This window comes from Pteropus medius, unplaced genomic scaffold (genome assembly GCF_902729225.1).
Source record: "Pteropus medius unplaced genomic scaffold, Ma_sr-lr_union100, whole genome shotgun sequence".
Lineage (NCBI taxonomy): Eukaryota > Metazoa > Chordata > Mammalia > Chiroptera > Pteropodidae > Pteropus > Pteropus medius.
The window spans coordinates 21,144,190-21,153,101 of NW_024342467.1; the positions used below are offsets into that span (position 1 = coordinate 21,144,190).

Genomic DNA, 8,912 nt, shown 5'->3' on the forward strand with positions numbered 1-8,912 from the left:
GGGGCCTGGGCTGAGAAGAGCTGCTTTTGCAGACAGAAGAGCTCCGACACGTTTCTCAGCTGAGGTGAGGGGACCGGAGGATGCAGCAAGATTGACAACGTGTATGGTGCTGGCGAGGCCGCTGAAGGTGACGATGAGGAAGCTGTCACGGGGCGGGGCGGGGACCCACCCGTGATGGGCCGGCACGTCTGGGAGTTGGACACCAGTCAGGAACTATGAGGCATATGTGTAGACAAGGTGTAACATCTAAGTAATTCTTAAATCGCTTTATTTACTCAGTAAGATCGGTGCCAAGTCTTTGTGTCTCTGATCTTATTATAGGTGATGGCATTCTGTTTCTTTTACCTTTTTCTTATGTATAATGCTGTCCAAACAATATCATTGCTATTTGCATATTGATGGCCAGAGCAGTTAAAATTCCCAAATAATTCATTGTAAATAATCTTTAAACTACTTTTACTCATTTGGATCTGCCTAATACTTTAGTGAAATTCAATATTTAGTGCCACTGACTTATATTGTATACCCCTTACCTTTCCGATTTAGCCCTAGAGAGGGGAAAATAAACTAATGAGAAAAAAAATTCTAACATTTCCTTCAGAATAAAAGATTTAACTAAACATTGCCTCCCTCTCCCAACTCCAACCAAGTGATTACAGTGGCCTATAAAAAGGAACATTCAAGGAAGAAAGCTTGTATGACAGGAGCTTTTAAAAAGCTGTAACCACTTCCTTACGGTATTGGCAATGCCACCCTTACCTTTAAGGTGACAAGAACCCAGTCACAGCATGTCCGCAGGGTCAGAGAGCAGAGACGGGTCTTTGAAAGACATAGCATGGGACATTCACACAGAATGACTTAAGGAAATGTAACCAAGTGCCATCTGCCACAAAGCAATTTACATTCCCCACACAAAGCCTTGATGTTGCACCTTGGGTTCCTTGAGACGGGAAGTCAGATATCACAGTTAATTATTTTCTGAAGTGTTTGTCATTAACAGCCTCACTCAGCTATGCATGTGGTGATCAAAGCTCTAAGGAGCCCCTGAGACTTGCAGTAAACCAGCATCTTTTCTGTTCAAACAGAGGAAAAGAATCCTTAGCTCACCCTGCGGTCCCGGGAAGACCCAGAATGTCTCACCTGTACTCCATTTGACGCTTCTGACTTGAAAAATTAATGATGAATAACATATGCGTCGTTACGTCTGGGAAACTCACAGAGTTTCTTTTCTGTGTGTGCATGGAGTGCTCAGAATTAGAATTTTAAACCTGGAAAGACAAAAGCCTGAAGTCTTAGTGGAAAGGGAGTGAAAATGGCTGAGAGTCCGAGAGGCAAATAACAAAGCCATGAAAATATTCTGCAATGTCCTGAAGAGGAGCAGAGATTAAAACGTAGGTTCTCGAATCAGACAGACAGATTGCAATTTAGGTGGCGAGGTTTGAATCTAGATCCGGGCACTTAATAGCCCTGTGACGGGACAAACCATACGGGTCTGTAAGCCCAGTTTACCTGTCGGTAGATGAGTGGCTGTTAGTTTTAGAGGCAATGTGAGGTGACAAACGTCATGTCTGGAGATTACGTAGGAGATGCTGAGTGAATGTCAGTCATCATAATTAAAAAGGGACACTTAAGGGACATGTGAAATGGCACGTGGGCCTCATGAATATGCCAAAAGTTGTTCGTATTAGGAACAAGCCTGACACTGTGGACGGCCGGCAGGGGGTGCCAGGGCTCTGAGTGGGGGCAGCTGACCACTGGCCACGTTAGCGAGCAGCGCGCATGCTCACACACCTCTCCTTAACAGCGATGCACCTGGAGTTCAGCTCAGGGAGTAAGGATGATGGCCATGTGGAGAGTTTAAAAATATACACTTATTCCCAGACGGCCTAACACCCGCCCCCACCTCCAGCTTAAGTGTCAGGGGATAGGGCCTGGGGTAGGGCCTGGGGTCAGTGCCTCCAAAGTGACCCTCAGCGGGTCTGATCACTGAGTTCAGGAAGCACTGGGCAGGGAAAGCGGTCTAGAGGGACAACGTTAGTTGGGAAAATCTCTGTATGGTAATGATTTTAAAAAGATTTGCAGGGGCGTCTGGAAGCCCTCTGCGAACCTGACGTAAAGACCATGGATCCTTTTTAAAAATGCAGTCTGTACCGACTCATAAACAGGTGCATACATTTAAGAATGTCCACTTACCCCAGAAGCTCAGCCACACCAGGCTAAAAACACAAACACCGAAACAAAGCAAAAACTTTTAAGCGATAATTTATAAAAACAGAGCTCTTTGTGGGCTGGATAAATAGTCAAATGCAAGGATTCTTTCCACTGGTTCCCAGCGGGCTGTGACAGAGAGCTGGCTCTTCATAAAAACACGTGTCCTTCCTATTATAGTGCAAAGCTCTTGCTGAGAAATACCGAGATTTGTCCCAGCCTCTCTTACATGTAGGCCTGGCCTTGCCAATGAAATATGAGCTGAGGCGACGGGTGTCACTTGCAGGAAAGGAAGGTCAAGAAGGAGATATGTCTTCTCCATCTCCTCTTTTTCTCACCCACTGGCTGGCCGAACCTCCCTGGGGTGTCCTTGGAACGCACTCGGTGAATATAGGGGCGCAGTGAATTGGACAGAGGCCGGTCCCGGAACCCCACTCGGAGGAGAGCTGGCAGCTGATGGGGAACACCCGTTTTTCCTTCACGTGCAGGCGAGATAAGCTTATGTGTCGAGTGGCTGAGATTTCGGGGTTTCTTCTTTTTCAGGCAGCTGGTGTCACCTTAACTCACTGTAAGTGTCTGGAACTGCCGCGTGGGCTTTGGCCCCCGAGCGCTACTTGAGAAGTTACTCAGCCAGCACGTGGCCTTCGCGTGGCTCAGTAGGTTTCGCCTCCCCTTTGGCAGGCAGTGAATTTCGTAGATGGTATCCTGGCAAGCAAAGCACCGAGTGAGGCTGGTGTCACTCTCTGAGCCGGTGGCGGAGCTAGGACCGTCACTTACTTCTCTGGCTCTTCTGGTACAAGCTGCGTCTCCCGCTCAGTGCGTCTCATTCTGGCGGACAGTGTGGGACACTTATCACCCGCCTCCGGCCTCACGTGGGCGGTGGGGTGTCCGTCCCGTCTTCCTTCTGTCTGAGAAGACGGGGAAGATGCTCTTTCTTCCTAGGTATATTTTTGAGGGGTTGGAAAAAGAACGTTTCAGTGCCACGGTGGCAGAGCCTGGCTGCTGTCCCCAGTCCCCGTTCTACTTTTCCGCGTTACCACGAAGCTAGGCTCGCCCCCGGCCTCTCTCGCAGTTCGCGGAGCTGTGAGGCCGGTTCCAGCTCACGGAATGTGCGAGGGGGCATATGCCACGTTTTTTCTGGCCTCGAAAAGCCTTCCAAGTGTGATTCCCATCCTTTTTGGCTGGCAGGGAGGGAGTGACCATGATGGCTTTGGAAGCTCCATATTGAAGATGGAAATGCCCCTGGCGCCTGTGGGTTACCAAATGACTGTGAGGACAAGCCTGCTGATCCGCTGCCCAGCAAGAAATAAAGTCCTATCGAGTGTGAAGCAACATATACTTTGGAATCTGGTATTACTCTAACCAGGATAGCCAGTAACTATACCTTACCTCAAGATCTTCAAGACGTTTACAAATTAAAAAAAAAATATGTCTATGAAATATATGTATAACTTACATAGATCTTTATGTGCATACCACCCACAAGCACACATATATACATATGTGTAAAAGGAGATCGCTGATGATGTTTTAATTTAAATGATTGGAATATAATAGTAAAGACAACAGGTAAAGAATTCTGGGGCCTGATTTGAGGTGCAGGATGTTTGACGTTGGGAAAATCCTTTACTTGGATAGGACCCCATTAGATAAAGGAATGTAAAGGGGTAGGCACGTTTCTTCAGAAGTGGCTCTCACATTTTTCTTTTCTTTTCTTTCTTTTCTTTTTTCTTTCTTTTCTGTTCTTTTTTTTTTAGCAGTAATTTGGGGAAGAGTAACTTCAGAATTGCTTCTTTTGAAATGACGGTGGTGGGTGAAGGGCAGATGCCATTAGATTAAAGGAAGGCTCTGCAGAAGATTTTTAGAGGCCCTAGAACACTCACGGTACAAACTGAAGCTTTTACAGCTTCTTTTAGATACACTCTCATCTTCTCGGAAAAACCCAAGTTGTTCCACTTTTTGTCTCCAACTGTGTTTAGATGACGAATAACACTAAATTCTGCCTCCACCTTCCTTTTTGATTAATGGGAACCTAACTAGACTGAACCGATGGGAATCCTATAGTTTATTTTCTTTTCCGAGGGACCTGCATTTGAAAACACCAAGTTCCCAGGAGTCTGACCAAATTGTAATTTAGTATCTGTGTCAACACATTTGTAATTACTTTCGTAGAAGAATCATTGATATCTGCCTTTAATGATAGAAATATTGTTACTGTCTTGCAGAGTTGAGTTGGATTTTGTTCCTAACTCTGTGTGTGTGCATTTGTGCAGTGTGTCTATGTGTAAAATGACTACTATCTCTAGCAATGATCAATAACACATTTGATTAGCGCCCTCTTTAGCTCTTTGGTGAAATATATTCATTTGTTACTTTATGACCTAATTCTTTATTTTATTAAATAAAAATGTTGCCTGATTGGATCCGTCAGCATTCCAGCAGGAGACAGAGGGCACACTGAAATGGAGTAATAAGTAAGGGCAGGGTATGTGGCATAAGGCCCAGCACAGGAAGTAGCTCAGAGCTGTCAACCGTGGGTGCTTTCACTGTCTGTTGGCCTGAGGAGGCAAAAGGAGGGAGTAGTTAGCAGAACCTGGAGACAGCAAGGAACTGGGAGAGAGCTGCCTGCTGGAGCTGTGGCCTGCGGTTGAGCTGGCCCGCAGGTTCTTTGCGGGAGGGGAACATGGAGAGCAGTGACTTGATTTTACTCTGCCCCCTCCCTTCTGTCTATAGGGAATCCCCAGTCTCCAATGGGGGCCAGATGGCAAGGGGATCGATTTACCTACGGACGTGTTCGCCTAGAGGAGCGAAGAGAAAGAGAATTGATTTGGAAGGGCCAAGAAAATATCCACCCCACCGGCCATGCATCTCCGCCATGAAATTCAAGAGTATTTGTAAAAATTAGGGTAATTAGTGTTTACAGTTAAAGATCTAATCATTTACATGCCCTATCCTACATTAAGACTGTTCTTAATTAGAAAAATATAAAGACTCTGGCTCTTCTCTGTCCAATATGATAGCCAACGGCCGTATGCGACTACTTATGTGAAGGCTAGTTGAAACGAAACTATAAATGCAGTTGCTCAGTTGCGTGAGCCACATCTCGGGTGCGCGTTGGCACGGGCGGCGAGGGCCCGTGGTGTGTGGCAGCAGAGACAGCGGGCAGCACCCCCTGCAGAGCGCTGTGTCCAGACGCCTCTCTAATTATTTCATTGCTAGCTCGCTCAATGTGTTTACTGTGTTTGACTCAAAACGAGAGTAAAACGACTTTGGAATGATTAATTTTCCATGAAAGCCTAGAACCCAAAGGTATTCTAGTAGTATCAGAAATTAAAACATTTTGAATGAGTTAGAGTTACGTGCAAAATATATATATATATAAATATATATTAGCTCTGGCCAGCTCAAGCAAAAACAGAATATATTCAAAGGACCTGGGGGAGCTCCAGAGAGGAGCGGGAGGGGCGGGCACACTGGGAACCAGGACAGCAGAAAAGCCAGGACGTATGGAAGCAGGAGCATCTGAACAGTCTCAGTGGAGGCTGAATGAAGCCCCAGCCTCTTCTTTCTTTACTGCTCATGGAAAGAGTCCACTGGACCACCAGATGCCTGCACCTTGACCAGAAGAAAGCAGGGAACTTGGACATTGGGGTCCACTAAGGCTGCACACAATAATGAAGGGCTGTTCTCCAAAGGAAATCTCGTTTCCCAGTATTACAAAAATGGGGAGTGGATGGGAGTGCTCCCAACCGCCAGAGCTACGTACCATAGTCCATTCTTTGGCTACCTTATTAACATCCATAGATAGCCTATCTGTATATAAAGCATATGTTCTCAATAGGGTGATATTACTCTTAGATGGGCAAATCGGTTCTTGGGAAGAGGAATATTAGATATTTGTGGTAGGCTGAATAATGGCCACCCAAAGATGCACATGTCCTGATCCCCAAAATATGTGACTATGGGACCTGACATGATAAAAAGGACTTTGCAGAGGTATGGCTAAGTTAAGGATTTCGAGCGGGGAGATTATCCTGCATTGTCTGAGCGGGCCCAGTGCAAACGCAGGGTCCTCATGAAAGGGGGCAGGAGGGCCACAGTCAAGTAGTAGGGGATGCGATGACAGGAGCACCGGATCTGAAGACGTAACACCGTTGGCTCTGAAGATGGAGGAAGGAGCCGTGAGCCGAGGAATGCAGGTGGCCTCGGGAATCTGGAAAAGACAAGAGAATAGATTCTCCCCGGCAGTATTTAGAAGGAACGCAGGCCTGCTAACGCTGGGGTCTTAGCCCAGTGAAAGTGATTTTAGATATTTCACTTGAATTGTAAGAGAAAAACCTCTTCTTTTAAGTTGCTAAGTTGTGGTAGTTCGTGCAGGAATAAGAAATAAATAAAATATTACAATGGTATATGGTTCTCTATAGGTCAACTCTACATGACAACATTGTATTCCTTTTTAATTTCTCTTATTAGGGAGAATTTAAATTTATTTTAATTTTTCTCCTTTGGGGAAAAAGTTCAGAAACACTGGTAATGGAGTTTCAGAACTGTTCCTACCTCTTACATTATTTACAGCCTAACCAATATTCACTCTTTTCCCAAAGGGAGATAGCCTGACGTTGTGATCACTCCAACCACAAGATATCTGAGTCATGTGACTCCTCGCGCTTTCCCTGTGACCAGGCCAGTCTGATATTACCCACATAGTGCACTAAATGACAAGGTTAATCCCCATCACCAGACGCTACTTATAATACAGGTGGAGAGCCCTAGGAAGGAGAAGGGAAATGGCTGAGAGAAAATGATTCCGCAGTGAAGGGACCGTGAGCGAGGCTTACAGTTTTGATTTCTCGCATTTACGATTTCTTCCGCACTCACCGTGCCCAGTTCCTTTGCCCTTGACAGAGGTTGCTTGCCCAGTAGGATGCGCCAAACATTTATTACTTAAATATCTGAAACCCTGGTTATCTTTCATTAATTTTTAAAACAGCTTTATCAAAGTATAATTGAAGCACACACAAAAAAACTGCATGTATATGAGTCTGGACATATGCATGCACCCTTGAAGCCATCATCACAGTCACGGTAAACACATCCATCACCTTCAAAAGTCTCCTTGTGCCCTCCCTGTGGTAAGAATGGTTAACATGAGATCTATCCTTTTTGCAAATATTTAAAAAGTTTTTTTAATTTTTAATTTTTTAGGCAAGGCAAGCTTTGGTTGATCTTGCAGATTGCAAGGACCTTGTCAGCTGACAATCCCTTATTTTTTATTTTATTTTTTACACCTACAGCACCTGGTCTTCCTAGGTGGTCTCCCATCCAAATACTAACCAGGCCCGACCCTGCTTAGCTTCCAAGATCAGACGGGATCGGGCTCGTTCGGGGTAGCATGGCTGTAAACTCTTTGCAAATTTCTAATACCCTCTTGTTAACCGTAAGCCCATGTCGTATAGCAGATCTCTAGAACTTACTCATCTTCCATAACTAAAACTTCATGTCCACTGAACAGCTTCCAGTTTCTCCTGCCCACATGCCCTGGCAACCACCATTCTGTTCTCTGCTTCTGTGAGTTCTACTACCTTAGATACCACTTGTAGGTGGAGTCATACTGTATTTGTCCTTCTGAGACCGAGTTATTTCACTTAATGTAAACTCCTCCAAGTTCATGTGTGTTGTGGGAAATGAGAGGGTTTCCTTCTTTGTTAGGGTCGGATAATAGCCTATCGCCCGCATGTACCACGCTTCCTTTATCCACTCATCTTCTGTGTCCGTTGGTTTACTTCCATGCCTTGGTTATGGTGAAAATTGATGCAATGAAGGTGGAGGTACAAATATCTCTTCAAGATCCTGATTTCAATTTACTGAGAAATGGGATTGCAGACCTGTAGAATAGTTCTATTTTTAGTTGTTGAGGAACCTCCGTACTGTTTTCCATGATGGCTGTACCATTGTGTGTTCCCACTAAGAGTGTACATGGGTTCCGATGTCTCCACATTCTCAATAACACTTATTGTCTTTTATTTTTCTGATAAGAGTCATCTTAACAGGTGTAAAATGTTTTGACCTGCCTCTCCCTGATCACTAGTGACGCTGAGCACCTTTTCTATACCTGGTGGCCATTTAGTGTCTTCTTTGGAGAAATGCCTATTTGGGTCCTTTGCCCACTTTTAAAAGTGAGTAATTAGTTTTTACCACTAACCATGATCACGAAAGAACATGTCCCAGGGAATCACCTGCGATCCAGCCAGTCTCCCTAGTTCTGATGAAGAGCTGCCCCTCTCAGATCTCGGTTAATTCTGTAAAGCCCACCGTTGCCTGTTTCCCCAGCAGCGTGAAGCTCTCTGCGTGCTCAAGTAGCTGTCTTAGCATCCACTTCAGTGCGTCGTTGTGGGTGTTTCTGTGTAAAAATTCCTTCCTCGTATAGGACTTTTTTCCCGCGTGTGGTAACTCAACTAGGTAATGCCTGTGTGGGGCTAGGAGACAAAACACTTTGTGGGTCGTCGTTACGTGTGATTGGGAGAAATAGTGACTAGCATTTGACTTTTAAAAAGCATTGAAGCTTTGTAAGCACTGGGGTGATATGATCAGCTTTGTATTTAGAAAATATGACCGCATTTAATTTACTGTTGTCATTATTCATTGTTTAATTAGTCGATGATCAATATGGCTCAAACTATGATTTGCATTTACTCTGCCAGGTC

At 45.0% G+C, this 8,912-nt stretch overlaps 1 pseudogene; it reads right to left on the reverse strand.

Annotated features, from left to right (window-relative positions):
* Positions 1–7,493: 7,493 nt before the first annotated feature.
* LOC120602509 (uncharacterized) lies at positions 7,494–7,612 on the reverse strand (annotated as a pseudogene).
* Positions 7,613–8,912: the final 1,300 nt, after the last annotated feature.